Below are 15,946 nucleotides of genomic sequence, written 5' to 3'. Positions count from 1 at the left end.
CATCAGCAATGGGAGCAAAAGCTCCGATGCTTCACTTCCGGGCTGAGGCAGGAAGCCTCCACCACCACACCATCATTGAGCCCCCTATGTGTATATAATAATGAAAGACACCTACAATAAGGCCCTAAATAAATAATGCAATCCAAACAAACCCGTGAGCAATTTAAACTCAAACGGTGGAGATACAAGCTGAGCGACCCCCACACAAACCCTGCCAGCCGAAACCCGCCAAGCTAACTACAACGCAATATCAAAACATACTTAAACACAATCAAAAAAATACTTATCTAAACCAAACTGCCACAATAAGAACGCCAGGAGCCGAAGTTCAACCAAGCTGGTTTCGGGGAGGAGCCCTTCTTCAGGAACCAAGCCCCCGACCGCAAACCAAAAACAAAAAAATGAAATGAAAAAAAATGCCGAAAAACGAAGCGGGACGGCTGGAGGGAGGGGTAACCGAGCGGGAGAGCACTCGCGCCTAAAAAGCGGACCAGGAGTTACGTCACACACAACCCAACCAATCATACAGGACGCACAACGCGTCCTAAATCACTCATACAGGGGCGGGAAAAAGGAAAAAAAAGGAAAAAAAAGGGGGAAAAACCCCAAAGCTACAGAAAGAAAGAAACCAGCAAAACCCGTGCAGTACTAGAACCCAAACATGCTGGAAACCACCCAGCACAGGACACCTGCACGATAACACGGCACCCAGAAAGGATAGACAGGAACCCTAAATAATGGTGTTCCATTCCACACTTTCATTAAGGCCGTGGGGAACAACAGCTTGAAGTTGGAAAATCCAATATTGTTCCCTAAGGTTCCCTAAGGGCCTTATTGTAGGTGTCTTTCATTATTATATACACATAGGGGGCTCAATGATGGTGTGGTGGTGGAGGCTTCCTGCCTCAGCCCGGAAGTGAAGCATCGGAGCTTTTGCTCCCATTGCTGATGGTTCACACTGAGAGCGCCCTTTACTTCTTGAGTGGTGTTGTTTCAGGTTAGTACTGCAGCTTATTCTGAGCACCCCCCATCCAAACCCTGTTGTGACTGGTTGTGCCTCTTTGTTGTTACTATTATAGGATTTTTGGCATATTTATTGAGTGTAGTGTTGTTGTATTATTAGTCTCATTTTGAATAGTGAAGCAGCAGTGATCATTCCTGCTTTATGAAGCCCTATATGAAGGTAGGAGATTGGGAAAAATCTGTTTGGGTATGCATTACTTTTTAGAGGCACAATTATTTGGATATAGAAGGGGGCTCTGGAGCTGGCTGCTACTACTTGTTTATTTAAAGCAAAAAACAATTGCTTTTATTCATTTTTCTTTGGTTTTATTTTCAAAATGAAATGAACAGTACATTTCATTACAATTTTTTTCAAACAAAAGCACATCCCTAACAGATACCAGCATTTTCTAATGGAAAAACAGTTGGAAGATAAATAAGAGGATTATATCGCTTAGCTTTGGGTATAAAAACCCATAATGTTCTGTTCCCTCAGGTTTCCAACAATATTTATTTTGTAAGGGTAATGTTTAACCCATTGGGAGATATTACTAAAGTAATTTCGCATTGGGCTGTACTATTCTCTGAAAATACAAATGATAATTTCTCTTTTTAGTTGAAACTCATAATATCTTTTACTGCAAAAAAAAATAGTTTCTGCATAGCTTTTGGCTTTAAAAATCTGTCATGGTATTTGCAGCTGCCTCTGTCTTGGCGTCTGTCAAAGAAGATGAAAAGAATCTGTCATTTATAGTCTTTTTATTTTGTCTAGTCCTAAGCACAAGCGGCTAGCTAGCGATTGCCTTTTCATAGCTCACAAGGGACTTCTACAGCTGTCAGATCTAAGGAAGTCTTATAAACCATCTCTCTTAGCTTAAATTATTTGATGATAGCATCTGGTGACAACAGTTGAAGGGATAACAAAATCTCATACACTCATTGTCTCTCAACCTCCCCGATCTTTCATTTCCATTTTGTTTTATGACTTAAAACTATAGCGTTGGCCTAGTCCATCCCAGTGTTTGTGAAACTACAGCAGAATATCCTTTTTCCCTTACCAAACATATCCTGCTGAAATCATCTCAGCAATAAGTTAATATAATTGTGAGTATGGCTGGTGGCTGAGTGGCAGTACTCTATACTGTTGTATGAATAATCTGATTGTAGTTCCTAGGTCTGGTTCACTGTTCCTATGGTTAGGCAAAGCTTTGAATGCCATGGAAGCAGTATTTATAGCGAGTCCTAGCCAGTGTAAAATGGTGATATCTAGTTGTTGTATTTAGGTCTTGAGACCGCTGGATTCCAGAAGGAATCTAATGCATGGCCTCCAGCCAAGCACCATTATCAGGTTGCATGAGCTGAAAGAGTTCTCTCAAGTAATTAAGAAATGAAAAAAGTCAAATATTTGAAAGAAGGCTGAGTGGCTCAGTTAGGCTCCTAAATTAGTGCCCTGTTTTCATTCTCAAAATTTAGGAGTCTATGGGGCATTGTACTAAAGGGTGTTAAGCCCTAATACATGCGTGCAATGTTTTGCATTAAGCAATCTGTTTGTGCATATATTTATTTTCTGGAGGGAACATGTCAGGATAAGAATGGACACGGACATGCTATCCAGCTAGTGCGTTCTGATTACCGTTTGCTAACTGATTAGCACATCCATAATGTAGGAGCCCTTAGTGCCTCTTAAATAGGAAGTGGTACACACTCCCCATCAATTTTTTCAGGTTACTGCGGACCCCTTGTTGGTGCAAGGGTCACGGTACCTAGCAGGGTTCCCAAATAACTCCACACAACCACTCCCCATCAATTTTTTCAAGTTACTGCGGACCCCTTGTTGGTGCAAGGGTCACGGTACCTAGCAGGGTTCCCAAATAACTCCACACAACCAAGGGATTCGGCAAGAAAATGAATTGTAAGATGTATTAGATAGTAATAGGAGAAGAGTGGGTAAGCTCTTCAAATGGGTACCAATTGGTACAATTAGATAATGAAAAATATTAATACTATAGGGTAAATTACAGAGGCAAAAGGATGTGACAGGTTACCCCTCTGAATTGGCAACAGTTCAATGGCCTGATTAACTTCTATAATCTACAATCAGTTTGATACACTTATCACTAGTTCGAATACTCAATTCTGAGGAGTGTCATTTGCATATATGAGACCTATTGTAGTAAATAGGCATGCACACAATGTTCCACTCTAAGAAAGTCTATGGAAATGTTGCAGCTATCTTGCGTTGGGTACTATGATCCTCACTGGCCCTGGAGACAGCTTGTCGGCTCAGGAACTCTGGATCATCTGCTATGCTAGCTGAAAACAAACCAATAAAAGAAAACCCTAATCTAAAAAAAAGGGAGCTGACAGAAGAGAGGGGGCTAACTAGATGCAAAGAAGAAGAAGAAAATAAATAAAAGAAACAACAACAATTGCTTCTGGGCTCACATTCAGGCAGACTCTTCCCACCTGTGGTAGGCTCACTGTAATCACTGGCTGACTACCGCTAACTCCCAAAGGCAGGCTCTGAGACAGGTCTCAGCAGACAGGGTTACATGCAGTTTCCAGGGGCAGACTCTGCCAGTTAAAGTTCTCTAGGGAGAGGGGTGAGGCTGTTTGGGGCTCTCTTGGGCCTTCTTTTCTCTTTCTTGTAGGGGTCCCTTACGTGGCTCTTTTCTCTGCTCCCAGCATCTCGCTATCTCTCCTGTAGTGTGGTCTTATGCAGCCAGGCCCTCCCCCTCTCGTGCAGATCTCTCTTTAGGCAGCTCTCTCTCTTCTTATTCTCTCATGCAGGTCTCTCCTCCAGCTCTCTCTTCCAACCAGGCTCTCCCACTTCAGCATCCCCTAGGGCTCACCTCTTCTGGCAGACTCCCTGCAACCGGTCAGTCTCTTAGCAGCTCCTCTCCTTCAGCCTAGTTTAGTTTAGACTGTTGTTGCTAGGCAGGGGTTCTTCTTCTTTCTTCAATTTGCTCAAATTTCACGCCGGACTGAGTGATTGGCTGTCTGCTGTCTCCTCTCCCATTGGCCCCCCTCTTTTGGCAAGCCTGCCTTATCCCCTGATTGGCCGGCTCCTCCTTCAGCACTGCCTCTTTCTTCTGCTGAGCTCCTGATCGACCCAAAACTCTCAGTCCTCCCCTGGGCTCCTTTGTTCCCTTATTTACATTAAACACACTAATGAAAAACTTTATGACAACCTAATAGCCTCCAAAGCAGCTAAACCGGACAGACAAATCACTACTCTGTTATCTTCGACTTCAGACTAAAAAGTCTGCAGGAGAGATATTAAAACCATACTCTTCAAAAAAACACATAAAACCTATCCAGCACAACCAATCCCAACCAAATATCTAAAACTCTATTTACCCTTAGATCTCTCTAATACTCTTTTTTCTATCAAACGTTATCTAAAACCCATAATTTCACCCTATTCTTATCTCCTAAAGACCTCCACTTCCCTTTGGTAACTCTTTATCCAATGTTTATTACCTTAAAAAATTCTATGTCATCGCTTATTCTATTCCTTTTAATTTGAATGTAATTCTTGTTTTTAGTTTGAATGTAATCCGCCTTGAACCGCAAGGTAATGGCGGAATAGAAATCACTAATGTAATATAATGTAATTAGTGCATGACCTGAAAAAGAAATACTAGAAATTGCTCAATTTCCTAGGCGTGCAAGAAATGGGCTTAGCATGTGGAGAAGTTCTGTGTTAGCACATGCTAAGCCCATTTGCTAGCACACTTTAGTAGAAATACCATTGTGTTTTCAACTGAAAATTCATCTACATTTAGGAGCTTAGAAGTTATGCATATGAATTTAGGCCTCCCATTTATTTGCTTAGATTTGTGAGCGTAGCGCTGAAAATCAAAAATATGCTAATTTTTTCCCTATCCCAAATCTGTCCCTGTTGCCACCCATTTTTATGCTCCTAAATTTGGTAATTTAATGAAATTTAATGCCCCTTTTGTCAAGCTGCGCTAGAGGTTTTTAGCATGAGTCAACATGGTAAATGCTTTGAGGCTCATAGAATTCCTGTGAGTGTCAGAGCTAAAAACCTCTAGCGCAGCTTGATAAAAAGGGGGGAGGGGGATGTTAGGCACTCAGTCTTATTAATTTTTTTTTTTTAAAAAGGTCAATTTTGGAGCATAACTAGGGGATGGGGCTTGATATGTCTGTGTGGTTACAATCAAAAGTTTACACATTTTACACAGTTACTTATTTTGCATCTGGGGCAATGAAGTGTTAATTGACCTGTCCAGAGTCATAAGGAGCTGTAGTGGGAATTGAGCTCACAGCCTTGGGGTACTTAGATAGATGCTCTAACCACTAGGCCACTCCTTCAACCACTAGGCCATGCACAAGGGGCCCTCCTACTAAAATGCATTAAGCCTTAATTTGTGCTTAGCACATGAAGAATCCTTAGGGCTAGATTCACAAAACTTACCGATCGTGTACCGATTGTTCCCCGACCCGATTCACTATACAGCTGTATGATCAATCTGCGATCCGATCTGTACATGCAAATGAGGGGGAATGCCATTCATAAGTAGGAAGCCATCGATTCACTAAACAGAAGAAGGAACACCGATTGGGTTTGCCGATCCGAAATGAAGCAACTGCTGAGGACCAGTTGCTACTGTCCTTGCCGACTCTCCTGCTCTCTGCCGCCCTGAAAACAACAATCAGCATATGCATACTCCCCCCTTTTTATATATTGTGCAAAAATGCGAGCCTGTAGTTTTAACCTGCAGTTTTAACCCGCGGGTTTAAAGTGTGTTCTGTTTTGGCTGCAAAGCATGTTCTGTTCCATTCTGCCTGCACAAATTTAAATGATTTATTTTGGGAGCTGCTCTGTACCTATGCCACCCCTCCCCCTTTGTTTTGATCTCACTTATGTGGAGAGCAAGCGCATGTGCGGACCGCATCTACAGCCAACCAGGATGGTCTGCGCGTGCGTTGCAATCGCTCTGCAGTGATCCGTGGGGTGTGCGTCCGAGCCGCACATGCAAATGAGGACTCTTTAGTGAATCAGTCGCCCGGCAGAACTCGGCCACGAATCACTCAACAACGATCCGGACCGGTGAGTTTCGTGTAGGAAAAATAGCTTACAATAAACCTGGAAACTTGCAGGATTAAGTGTATAGCTCTCAATAGAGACTAGCCCCTTCTATAAAACTGTGCTAGCAGTTTCTAGTGTGGGGAGCTGCACTGAATGGCCCGTGCTGCTCCCGACGCTCATAGAGTTCCTATGAGCGTCGGGAGCAGTGCAGGTCATTCAGCATGGCTCTCTGCGCTAGAAACTGCTAGCACAATTTTGGAAGAAGAGGGGGTAAGTTGTTTAACTTACTATTTTACCAAACTTTTCAATTGAGCTTAGAAGTTTGATAAGTGGTATATCAAATTTTTATTAAACTTGAAACTATTCTATGAGGACATGTATAACTGTAAGGTGAGCTTACATGTGGGTGGATCATTTGGGGTGCTCCCACTTACACACGTTAAGTTACAGCAGTGGCCTTCAACCTTTTTCATGAAAAGGTCCGCAGCGTGAAGGCGAGAAAGCTCTGAGGGCCACCGAGAGATTTCGAGCTTACACATACTACTAATTTTGTAAACCGCCTTGACCTGCTTGTTCAGGCTGGGTATTAGACATTAAAAATTAATACAGTGGTACCTTGGATTACGAGCATAATCCGTTCCAGGAGCATGCTTGTAATCCAAAATGCTCGTTTATCAAAACAAAGTTCCTCATTGGGGAAAATGGAAACTCAGATGATTCGTTCTAGAACCCGGGGTCTATACCTATCGGGGCCAGGTGCTGCAGTGCCGTCTCCTCCGTCTGCCTCCTCCATCCGTCATCGGAAGAAGAACCTGACAGTGCCGCTTCGGGGGGGATACCAGCCGCCGAAGAACCCCACAGTGCCGCTTCGGGTGGGGGGGATGCCAGCCGCTGGGGAGAACCTCGCAGTGCCTTCAGAGGGATGCTTCCTCCATCCGCCGGCCAGCCCTCCACGTCGGATGCCCCTCGCATGCTGGAGAGCCCCCACCCGAGCCCACGCAGCCGAGCGCCGCCCCACCAGCACACCACGCATGACACGCACAACGCCGATGATTGACGCTATGCGCGTCACATGCAATGTACAGGAGGGACAGCACCCGGCCACACAGGCCCAGACAGAGGTCCTCCAACCTGCGTAAGGCACCCGATGTAGAAGGCTGGCCGGAAGACAGAAGAGAAATCCCCTGTAAGTATTCGTTGATCGGGGCAGTGCTCGGTTTGCGAGTCAAAAGTTTGCTGAGTGTTTTGCTCGTCTTGCAAAACACTCGCAAACCGGGTTACTCGCAGACCGAGGTACCACTGTACTAATATTGATTCTACAACACTTCAAGGACATATTTTAAAAGCTCACTTTTTAAAAAAATTGTCAGCAGTAGCAATTTCTATAAATAAAACACCTGAGTAACCCACTTAAGTGATTTCAGTTCCTATATCAAGTGGGCAAGATTGAAATCAATACATTTACCACTACTATTTATCATTTCTATAGCGCTTGCTAGATGCGCATAGCACGGTACATGAAACCCCTGCTCAATGAAGCTTACAATCTAATTAAACAGGACAAATAGGGGTTAGGGTTTCGAAGAGCATTTCAGCTAAGTGTTTGAGGGCTACAATGGAGGACTTCGGGAACCGTGCATTGGAGGCCACTGACTTATAGCACCTACAATTATACCAGATCTATGGCTGGTATAACTACAGGTGGCTAAACATAAGGCATGCCAATGCTCAGTTATACTAGCATTCTCTAATGGAACTGGGGCACCCTGATGCCACTTGGTGAGATCCTATTCCATAATGGCAATTAGGTGACTCAAAGGAGGTGCCCGTGTATAGAATTGACTCCATTATGTGTGTACATTAAATTAGACAGAACAAGGATCCTCTGTGAGTGAAATACCAGCAAAGGATGACAGAGTAGATAGCAGCAAAAAAAAAAAAAAAGTCACATAGTAAATGACAGCAGATAAAGACTTAAACGGTCCATCCCATTAGTTATTTTCATTAAAAATACATGATTAAATTAACTTGTCTCTTCTTTGATATTTCTGGGTCATAGACTATAAAATCCATCTGTTATTGTCTTAGGTTCCAAATGCTAAAGTTGCCGTCCAAACTCTCTCCAGCCTATCCAACCATCCTGTTTGCAGGGTATCTACTATAAAGTCTGGCCAGTAACATCCTCATGTTCCAAGTTAGTGGTGTTTCCATTAATGCCCTTCCCAGCCCAATCTACACCAAATTACCACATATGGGATACAGACCATGCAAGTCTGTCAGTACCGGCCTTAGTTCTTTAATTTAAATCCTTCGTTTTCTGATTAGAAATCCCTTATGTTTATCCCACCTTTTTTGAATTCCATCACCGTTTTCTTCTCTACCACTTCCTTCGGGAGGGCATTCCAGGCATCTACCACCCTCTCCATGAATAAGAATTTACTAACATTGCTCCTGACTCTTCCTCCCTGCAACCTCAAATTATGTCCTCTAGTTTCCCATTTTCTCTTCTCTGTTATTCCCATCAGCGCTTACCTTGCAGCCATCTACTCCATTGTACATTAAACTATCCACAGCAATAGAAAAATAAAAGCAGCAAAAGTGATATAAATATCAGTCTTAGTGAAATCACTTAATGGCTCGCTGTGTGAATGTGAAAACCTGCTGCCTATACTAATGAAATCAACATGTAGCATTTTTAATCAATTACATGTTCACTAAATTGAACCTCATATTAGAAAATAAATATTATCTCGCTATTTGAAGTATGAATGACTCTGAATCAACCTTTAAATCAGGAACAGGATCAATCTCAATCATATATGGACGATAAAAAAAAAATTGCTTGCAAAAGAGGAGCATACGAGTTTGAAAGATTATTTACCTTGTCAGACATGATCATCAGCCTGTAGCACTGGACAGTAAGGCCCAAATTCTCTAAACAGTGCCATAACCCCCTCTTTTACGAACGCATAGCACGGGTTTTAGTGCTGGAAGCGGCGGTAACTGCTCTGACGCACACTGTGAGTGTTGGAACAGTTTCCGCCACTGCCGGCGCTAAAACCCACACTATGCATTCGTAAAAAAGGGGGTAAGTTAAGTGGTGGTAGGCGCCCTGTGCCGCCTAACTTAATTGTTTTTATTGGTGTTAATCGGCATGGTAATTGACTGCGTCGTTTAAAACCCATTAAAATGGCATTTAAAAAATGTGGGTGCCTGTAAGTGCCTCCCAAGAAAAAGGACACTGTAATGGCGTCTACAGAGGTCAAAGTAGGAGTGGTTTATACTGGAAATGACCTTTGGCACCGCTAGGCACCTCTGTAGACGTGATTCTTGTCAAACACGTCTAGGCACCGAGATTGTAGGCCTTCAAAACCCTTGCCTACATTACCAGTACCTATGCTTAATGGTAGATGCGATTTTGCAAATGGTGCCATGGTGTGATTGACATGCAGTTGGCGGCATTTTTTAAGGCGGCTGCCGATGTAGGCACCTTTTGCAGGATCTGGCCCTAAGTGAAAGAGTTTCTTCTAAAAGGTTGTCAGATTTTGAACACCAGGGTTTCCTGCTGAAGTCAATGGTTGGATAGGGTAATACACAGGTAGACTAGGCACAAGATATCCTGCACTTTTCTAAGGTTTCCAATCAAACAGTATCAAAAACCACCACCTTAGATCCTCCGATTCAGGATCGTTTATAGACCTCAGCGGTGCAGCTGTGAGACAGATTTCATACACAGAGCAGATAGCACCAAAATCTTCCCCTGCTATGCTTCTATAAAGAGATGAGTATTTGAATACTGATAAATATAAAATATAAAACAGACCGATGAAGATTTTGGTGCTATCTGCTCTGTGTATGAAATCTGCCACACAGCTGCACCGCTGAGGTCTATAAACGATCCTGAATCGGAGGATCTAAGGTGGTGGATTTTGATACTGGACAGAGTAATGCCCGAAAAATAGGTGGGCCAATCAGTCTCAATGTTCATGTGTGTCCCTTACCGAACATGGCATGGTTGTATGCTTTTTATCTATCTGGTGTCCCATATGGCCTCCTTTAAGAAATTTCGATGAATTCAGTTACACAACTAATTAATAATTTTCTTTCAGAAAGTTTGGTACACGTCTCTTTTTTATCCCATACTTGCTCAATGTGTTTATTTATTTATTCAATTTTCTATACTGTTCTCCCAAGGGAGCTCAGAACGGTTTACATGAATTTATTTATGTACTCAAGCATTTTTCCTCTGTCTGTCCCGGTTTTGTGTTCCATATTTGTCTATTCCTTTTGTTGTTGTAACTTGTTGCAAAGTAAGGCTGGGGGGAGGGTCTCTTCATTTGTTCTATTTTTAAAAAATATTCTTTATTGAAGCAAAAGTCAAAACAAAAGAGCAAACAATAAAAGCTTTACATCTCCATGCATAAAACCCATTTCCAAGATTTGCATAAACCTGCAACATAAAATCATATCAAATTATATGCCCTCTTCATATTGTTCTCTCATAGTACAAAACAGACAGTCAATAAGATGGGATTTTGTCAAGGTGTGATAAAAGCTAAGATTTTACTGTATCTTGGTTTACTATGGGACTAGCAACCTATGGTATCTCAGAACTGAAGGTTATTGAATCCCATGGTAAATGAACGCTTCTGTTTGTGAGACACATTGCAAGCAGCATTATTCTATGTGCCCATGAGCATCGGATCTCAAAGGCATGTCAGGACAGCTTTAAATCAACCCCATCAAAGTCCCCCCGAACCAAGATGGCCCCCTGAATCAAGATACCCCTATGCTCCCTGAACCAAAACCTCCTGATGGCCCCCAAAATAAGAACTCTTTGAAACTCCCCATCCTGACCAAAGCCCCCCAACACCCCTAGATTATACCCTTTCAGCAAAGGACTCTGGGCCCTTACTTTGTGGTCCAGTGGGTGATGAGCAGGAGTGATCCTCCTTTGCTCAAGAGCAGTCAGAGCTGCCTCTAAAATGGCATCCCTATTGGTATTCTTGAGCTATTACTGCCCCTAGTGGTAGTAGTGTGAGACTACAGCTAGGGGGTACCATTTTTGGTGATACTTATGCATGGCTTTACCTATTTCTTCTTTCCTTCAGTTTCCAAAACCTCAATTAATGATATGTACTGTAAACTGCTCTGTTATATGCATGAAGAGCAATATAGCAAATTATGAAATAAATATAAACAAATCTTTGTCTTTCTCTCCTCCCATTCACTTGATATTATCTAGCACTGATTCTTGTCATCACCATCACTTTTAATTTTGTTCTGTGGCACATCCTTTAGGGCAGTCACAGACCCTATAAGTACACTGGGTCAGATTTGTAGCTGGCATAGTCATCAGATTAATTATAGGCCAGCAGTGCTGCTTAACTTAATCTGTAATATTCAGCAGCACTCTCTATATAGGTAGCAATGCTCCACATACTGATTGACCAGTGATCACATTGACACTATCAATTCAGATCAGGGTCACTATTCAGCAGGTCTGCTATTGAGATAGACATGGGGGATGGAGAAGCCACTGCTTGGTAGCATGGAATGCTGCTACTATATGGGTTTCTCAAAATACACAAAACAGATCATTCCAAAATCTATCCAATCCACAGTATAATAACTTAATAGGAAAAAGTGGGTCCTTGTGGATAATAAAATATCAATTGTTCCCAAAATTTTTTTCACAAACTAATGTGATAAATCTCATAGAAATGTCAATAAAGCCTAAATAATATCCTAATCAAGTTGTTCAAACAACAACCCAGATCTTAAAGGCTTTCTCATATAACATGTTTAACTAGGAGGTTGAAATATCACAAAGAGGCAGTAATTCAGTACATAGAACCTCTTATAACATTTATGTTATTTCAAGTCCTTATCCTGGATTTTTAAAGTGCCATATAATCATCTACATCAGATCTCCTTCCCACCCTTAATTATGAACTTCCTCGGTGTCTAGTTCAAGTTATAATATATATTTGTATTTACATAGAAACATAGAAATAGACGGCAGATAAGGGCCACGGCTCATCTAGTCTGCCCACCCCAATGACCCTCCCCTACCTTTCTCTGTGAATAGATCCCACGTGTCTATCCCATTTGGCCTTAAAATCTGGCACGCTGCTGGCCTCAATAACCTGAAGTGGAAGACTATTCCAGCGATCAACCACCCTTTCAGTGAAAAAGAATTTCCTGATGTCCCCGTTCAGTTTCCCACCCCTGATTTTCCATGGATGCCCCCTTGTTGCCGCGGGACCCTTGAAAAAGAAGATATCTTCTTCCACCTCGATGCGGCCCGTGAGATACTTGAATGTCTCGATCATGTCACCCCTCTCTCTGCGTTCCTCGAGTGAGTACAGCTGCAACTTATCCAGCCGTTCCTCGTACGGGAGATCCTTGAGTCCCGAGACCATCCGGGTGGCCATTCTCTGGACCGACTCCAGTCTCAGCACATCGTTACGGTAATGCGGCCTCCAGAATTGCACACAGTATTCCAGGTGGGGCCTCACCATGGATCTATACAATGGCATAATGACTTCAGGCTTACGGCTGACGAAACTCCTGCGTATGCAACCTATGATTTGCCTTGCCTTGGATGAAGCTTGCTCCACTTGATTGGCAGTCTTCATGTTCTCACTGACGATCACCCCTAAGTCTCGTTCTGCTTCAGTTCTTGTTAGGATCTCGCCATTAAGGGTGTAAGTCTTGCATGGATTTTGGCTGCCCAGGTGCATGACTTTGCATTTTTTGGCATTGAAGCTGAGTTTCCAGGACCTAGACCAGCGCAAACATAACACCTAAATTTCTAAAAAAGAAGGAAAAAACATAAGAAAAAACAGCAACACTTAGCTTAAATGGCTATTTGCCAACTCCAACGTTGGTAAGTAATTCACTGGACACCCTTGAATTACTTACCAACGTTGGAGTTGGCAAATGGGATTTTCAGCTTGAAGAGACAGCTCAGGGGTGATATGATAGAGGTCTTTAAAATACTGAGTAGAATGGAAAGGGTAGATGTGAAATGCTTGTTCACTCTTTCCAAAAATACTAGGACCAGTGGACATGCGATGAAGCTACTAAGTAGTAGATTTAAAACAAACCAGAGAAAATATTTCTTCACACAACATGTAATTAAACTCTCAAATTTGTTGCCGGAGAATGTGGTCAAATCAGTTAGCTTGGCAGGGTTTAAAAAAGGCTTGGATAATTTCATAAAAGAGAAGTCCATAGGCCATTATTGTGATGGTTTGGGGAAATCCGCTGTTTATTCTTAGGATAAGCAGCATAAAATCTGTTTACTACTTGGGACTAGCTAGTTACTTGGGATCCGGGTTGGCCATTGGTCTGTCCCAGTATGGCAATTTTTGTGTTCTTATGTTATGTTGTGTAGATGCAATGAAGGCGCTGTTTTTCTAGGTGCTGGTAAGTATCTATATATTTTAATCATTTTTAAATGGCTTTTTCCACTTACATTAGGTGCCAGTAGGGTTGTTTATAGAATATGGGCCTAAACACCAATTCTATAAAGACAGTTCTGTGTAGAAACTGTATTTATAGATAATTAGTTTAAGTCATTTTCATGCCTATCTTTAAATATGAGCATTTACATCTATCAAAGGCTGGTGTAAATACTTGTGCGGAAATGGAAGTATTTTATAAGTCTGCGCTTAAATCCTGACAATGCCCCTAACACATCCATGCCCCCCCTCCCTGAGCCATGCTACCTTTGGATCTGTGCACAAGATGTATTATAGATAAGATGCGGATTGCAGATCCACAAATAAGAGTTGCCACACTGGGGCAGACCGAAAGTCCATCAAGTCCAGCATCCTGTTTCTAACAGTGGCCATCCCAGGTCAAAAGTACCTGACAAGATCCCATGAAGTAAAACAGATTTTATTCTGCTAGTCCTAGGAATAAACAGTGGATTTCCTCAAGCCATCTCAATAATGGCTTATGGATTTTCTTTGAGGAAATTATCCAAACCTTTTTTAAACCCTGCTAACTGATTTCACCACATTCTCCGGTTATGAATTTGGTACCAATTAACACTTGTTAAAGCTAGCTATTGATTATCACCAATTTAATCAATTACTTTTGGCACAGATCTGTAATCTGTACTCAAAATTGCACACCAAATTCTGGTCCACCTATATAGAATTGGGAGAGAATATTGGAGATGTGGTTGTACCATGGAACAATGCAAAGGCATTATAATAATCTGTTTTGTTCGCTATCCCTTTCCTAATAATTCTTAACATTCTATGGGCTTTCTTAGCCTTTACTGCACACTAAGCAGAAGGTTTCAACATATCATCAATGATGACACCTAGATCCTGTTGCTAGGTAGTGACTCCTAATGTGGAAACTTGCATCATGTAACTATAGTTTGGGTCCTCTTCCCTACATGTATCATTTTGCACTTGCTCACATCAAATGTCATCTTGGAAAACATCAAAGAAATAGTAACCATACTGATACTGAAATACATTCTTCCTCATCTGGAAAGTGACATTGTACAAGATGTTGATTGATCTTGACTGAAAGAAAAGTTTCTATTTTCCTTAGAATATCCATTTATTCATTAAAAGAGCACCTTGGGCTGGTCTCTTGCCTTTCTTATACAATTCTTCCCACAGAGTACTGACTTACATAGAATGGAAGAGAGGAACTTTGAATGTAATAACAATAATGATTGACCAGTAAATGTGAATATTTCCACATGACATATTATTCCATAACACAATACTGTATTCTTTCTAGATAAAATCTCCTTTCATAATTGCTGGGTTGTAACACAGTTCATATTTTCTCCACAAGTAACTCTTGTATAAACTTTGGATTTGCTTTTAACAAAATTTCCTGACACACTTATTTGAATAGAGAAACTATTGTGTACAATATTACTTGAATGCTAAGTGGCCAAATGGGAGTCTATAATTCAACTGTTAATTTCACTATCATTCTCTTACATATATTTTAGAAGATTAATGAAAATGTATTTGTTTAGTAAATTTGGAAATTGATTACCATATATATTTGAATATAAACTGAGATTTTTGGGCCCAAAAATGAGGGTCTCGGCTTATATACGACAACATCACTACACATTAACAATTTAAACTATCCCATTCAACCAACGATGAAGATCCTAGGAGTAATACTAGACCAAGGCCTAACCATGAAAGATCACATAGACTCCTTAATCAAAAGAGGGTTCTTCACTCTCTGGAAACTTAAGTCCATCAAGGCGTACTTCCACACTACAGCTTTCAAAATGCTAGTACAATCCCTAATACTAAACCACCTGGATTATTGCAACATCACCCATCTAACGATCCCCCAGAAGCAAATGCAAAGACTACAACTGATACAAAATGCAGCAGTCAGGATGATTTTCGGGCTGAAGAAGTCCGATCACATAACCCCTTCCTACCGACTCCTACACTGGCTGCCGATGGAAGCGCGCACAAAGTTCAAGCTAGGATGTTTCTGCTTCAAAGTATTAAATGGTCTTGCCCCAAAATACATTACAGATCTCTTCTCATTCCCAACCAACAGACACGAAAGAAAAACACACATGAAATTTGTCTCCCCACCGGCTAGAGGGTGCAAATATAAGAGACACCATCAACAACTGCTATCATATCAAGCAGCCATATGGGGTAAAGACCTAGAAAAACTAATTGCACAAACAAACAACTATGAAGAATTCAGGAAACACCTAAAAACTTACCTATTCTTGAAATACCTAGGCAACGAACCGGAACATCAACCCCCCTCGTAACATCATCACATACCTGATCTTACAAACTGCTAACCCCAACCCCTAACCACTAACTATGAACACTCTATTCAATTTACGGAACATTTCAA

The 15,946-nt window shown here is 41.6% G+C and overlaps 1 long non-coding RNA gene across 1 annotated transcript in view; it reads right to left on the bottom strand.

Moving 5' to 3' along the window:
• The window catches only part of LOC117359601, an 86,264-nt gene extending 82,352 nt beyond the window's left edge, over positions 1-3,912 (bottom strand). The window contains exon 1 of the long non-coding RNA XR_004539277.1: positions 3,855-3,912. This is a non-coding gene — a long non-coding RNA (uncharacterized LOC117359601). The remainder of the gene's footprint in view (positions 1-3,854) is intronic.
• Positions 3,913-15,946: the final 12,034 nt, after the last annotated feature.

The sequence above is a fragment of the Geotrypetes seraphini genome, chromosome 4 (assembly GCF_902459505.1).
Source record: "Geotrypetes seraphini chromosome 4, aGeoSer1.1, whole genome shotgun sequence".
Taxonomy (NCBI): domain Eukaryota; kingdom Metazoa; phylum Chordata; class Amphibia; order Gymnophiona; family Dermophiidae; genus Geotrypetes; species Geotrypetes seraphini.
The sequence above is the reverse complement of the archived record's forward strand: the minus strand, read 5'-3'. Positions and strand labels throughout refer to the sequence as shown.